The following is a 4,491-nucleotide window of genomic DNA, read 5'->3' as shown; positions in this document are numbered from 1 at the left end:
CTTTCACTTCCTGAAAAATGACACTTGGCCTAAACACATGTCTATATTCTATTTCGCTAACATTGCTACATCCCACGGCTCGACTTTACGAAACTAGCAAAGCACTCGAATTCGTCTGTCTTTTTATTCTCCTTCTACTCATTACGCTTTCACAGACACCTTTTAGTTCTTTTGCACTGATCTGCCTTCCTTTTGAATGTGTGTATTAATTAATTCTTCTTGAATAGGATACAGGCAACCATAGAGCAACCCCTAACCAGTATATATTTTTATATAAATCAAAAATTAAAAAAAGTAGTTTTGCCTTTTTAAATATTTCGAAATGATAAAGTCCGAAAATATACGTGTTTATCCTTTGCTGACATCTCATAAGGTGAGATTGGTATGGCAGCTGGTTGCTCGTTAGCCTCACGCTCAGTCCAACCCGAGCGTAATAACTTTTTTCTGAGTCAAAATTTTTGCCTTCGACTCATACCACTCAGCATAACTCTACGGAGATTGATGTTTACATTTCACTTACACTCAAAAGAATATCATACATTAATACTACATTTGGTGTCAAAGCAATTAAAGAATCCCTGTATATTACAGTTCCAAAGGCAACTTAAACATAATATAGAGAATCCAACTTTGCAAAACAATACCGAGTCATACTCAAATTCATGATTACAAGTAATATACAAATTCATACACAAATCAAATATGTCCTTGGGTAGGTCCCCTTATGGACGTTCTATTCCCCCGTGGAAAATGTCGACGTGGAACGTATTTTATGCTAATGTCCCTAAAAAAGACACAGTTTCACCTGCTATACTTAAGCAACACGGCCTTGCAACCATTAATGAGCATCTTGAAACTCTAAATATTGACTATGAGTGCTACACTGATGGATCCTTACAGTCTGGAAGCAGAGCAGGATGTGCTTATGTTTTCACAGTAGAGATTCATTTATGGTTCATATAAGACAAAAAGATAATGGTAATGATAACAACAATAATAGTGTTGATAATAACAATGGTATTGATAAAAATGATTACAATAATTTACAATATCCTCTTGTCCATTTGTTAAGTACAAGATTAAAGAAGATATATATATATAGAAAAACAGTTAATTTGCCAGCCATTGCAGTTTAATTAAGGAGTTATATGGAGAGGTGAACTTATATAATTTTACATCTCATCAACAAAAATACATATCCGTTGCCGCCTATGGTGATTGATAATGAAATCGTAACGTAATTTACCGAGACAAACTTCATGAGAATAAATTTTCTACTACTCCTTCAATACAGGCAAATATTTTATATCGTTTTCAAATTTTTGGGGTGTAGCAAAGCAGCGAGGCGCTGGAACCCCTTGTAATACACACACACACACACATATATATATATATATATATATATATATATATATATATATATATATATATGTGTATATATATATATATATACATATATATATACATATATATATATATATATATATATATATATATATATAATATATATATATATATATATATATATATATATATATATATATAATATATATATATATATATTATATATATATATATATATATATATATATATATATATATATATATATATATATATATATATATATATATATATATATATATATATATATATATATTACAAGGGGTTTCAGCGCCGGCTAGAGATCATGTGTGTAACTGATTCATCACACCTGATAACCACTACCGTTCATTGTTGTTATTGTTGTTGTGTATCTGTGTGTTTGTGTGTGTGTGTACGAGTGTGTGCGTTTTTGTGTGTGTATACAAGTGTGTGCGTGTGTGTATGTGTGTGTGTGTGTGCGTGCGTGTATGTGTGTGCATATCAATATTCATTGGATATTATTTATCATATAACCATCTCATAAATCTTTGAGAAAGGTCTGATGATGGTCTGTGCTAGCAATGCCTCTATAGTGAAAATAGTGCCCGCTTTACCATCAAGGTTTTCATACATAATAATTCGTTCCGGTGTCGACAAATCACAGAGGTTCCGGATCTCGACCCATCCAACATGTCTCCTTCCCCTTTTCGTCATAATGCTTCTCTCATTTTTATCCACAGCACTCCTCTCCATTCCTCTCATCTTTGTTCTCTTTCTAGAAATGGGTAATAGAGGGTGATGAGGCGGTAGATAATCATAAATGGCAGAGAGCTTGCTGACTTGGAGACTTTACAATCGTCTTTTTTCGAACTATAACGTTCATCAAATCTTTTCAGAAGTTAAGTAGGATGTGTGTTTCTGGCCTAAGGTAATTAGGAAGGAGTAGTGTTTATTCATATATACATATATATGTTTAGATATGTATATGTATATATATATATATATATTTATAAATACACACACACACACACACATATATATAGATAGATAGATAGATAGCTACTTTATAGATTTCTTAGAATTCTTTATCGTGGTCTTATTTTAAGTTTCGCTTTCTTCATTTCAATAAATATATAATAATCACTGATAGATCCTATATTGATATTCATACTGAATGTAAAGAATTGTGGTGGACTGAATCCATACAATATTAGTTGAGCTCATTAATTAAGTAGGGAAACAACCTGTATTAAATTATTTAAGAAAAATGTACCATTCATTATCGTTACATACCGGTTTCCGACCCCGATCTCGCTTTCTGATGCTCATCCACCTTGTTCAGAGTGCCCGATCTTGATACCAACGCTGCCACCAGTGTCTACGGCGAACACCAACACCACCATGGCGCCACGTCTGTATTTTCGATCCACATTTTATGCTCTATTGCATCCTTCCAGTTCCTTTAATAGAATTGGGGTTAAAGGTTACAGACTTTGTAGTTCTTCGAGAGGTTCTTGTAAATATATCATTTTGTAATGATTAAGAATTTATCTATATGGATTGATTTTACACCATTCATTAGGAACGAAGGTGAAAAAGGGAAGAGACTGAAACTGTTAAGTAAGATGCAATTCAATTGATCAAATCCTTAAAAAGAGGAGCATGAAGAAATCTTAATGTGATTAATCTGATTTGACTGAATACTCAAGAATATTGACATTGTTTCATATTGTTTCCTTTATTCTTTACTGAACATTATCTCTCTTCTCACTTCTAACTTTGTAAGGGATATTGTCTCTTATATTTTTGGTCTTTAAAAAAATGAGAAGAAAAGGCTAGTGATGTTTTTTTATTTTTTTATTATGTCATTTCGTTTTTTTATGTTTTTAGTTAATAGGAGGAAATGTAAGAAGAAACAATAGAATGTAAATCTACAAAATAATGAACTGATGGATGAGAAGGGTTGGATCAGGAAAACGTAAATATCTTAGAGTGAAAAACATCTGACAAAGCTAACAATTTACTGCAATGTGAAAATTAAATGTGAAAGGGAATATATACCCTTTAGATTGCATTAGGTGTAGAAGTTATATACTTTCAGCTTATCATACCATAGAATTCAAGAAAATAAATGAAAATAAACAATTTTCCTCTTCAATAAAGCGTTATATCTGTTTCCTCCGATAAGTCAACTAGGAAAAGCAGAGGAGCAAAAGGAAAAAAACGATAAACTATTTAATAACAATAATAATGAGTATAATCGTGACCATCAAACACTCATCTCCCTCACTCACGTCACTCACGCGTCTACCCATAGAGCGCCGGCCCTCACGCACTCATCTCCTGGGACGGCCTTAGAGTCTGGAACAATTAGGCCCCATATCTATATGTGTATGCGTACGTATGTGTGTGTATATGTATATATATTATATATATATATATATATATATATATATATATATATATATATATATATATATATATATGTATATGTATATATATATATATATATATATATATATATATATATATATATATATGTATGTATATGTATGTATGTATGCATGTATATGAATGTGTGTGTGTGTGTTTGAGTGTGTATGTATGTATAATAGTCTCAGCAAGTGATTTTCCTTTCGGAATCGTAACTTAATCAGGAAAAGAAACACCACTGCAGCTACGTACACCATCTTTATTTCTCACACGTTTCAAAGTTTACCAACTTCATCATCAGTGTTAAAAATAGACAAAAGGATCCGCAAATACAAAACGGATTAGCTCGAAAACACTTTAAGGAAAAGACGGTTCAAAACTAGCACGAAGGCTAAACAAAAGATAAAAAACCCTAAAAGGTAGTTAACACCATAAAAAATAAGTGAACAACGATATATATATAACATGGTGACTGATAGAAATAATAAAAAAGTGAACGATAAAACATCAGTACAAATAAAAACAAGTGAAATCAGTGAAAAGCTCTAAAATTATTACAAAACATGAAACCATTAATCGAAAAACCTTACAGTGAAAATCTGGAATCGTTGGGTATGGAATGGAATGGCAGTTGTTGTGGCTTCATCTTTGAGATAAACAGTGATTTTAAGATGAGGTTAACTCTGTGTGAGGAA

Source organism: Penaeus japonicus, unplaced genomic scaffold (assembly GCF_977035675.1).
Source record: "Penaeus japonicus unplaced genomic scaffold, GWHDUDI00000001_assembly GWHDUDI00000015, whole genome shotgun sequence".
In the NCBI taxonomy this organism is placed as follows: Eukaryota; Metazoa; Arthropoda; class Malacostraca; order Decapoda; family Penaeidae; genus Penaeus; species Penaeus japonicus.
Note: the sequence above shows the minus strand (reverse complement) of the source record.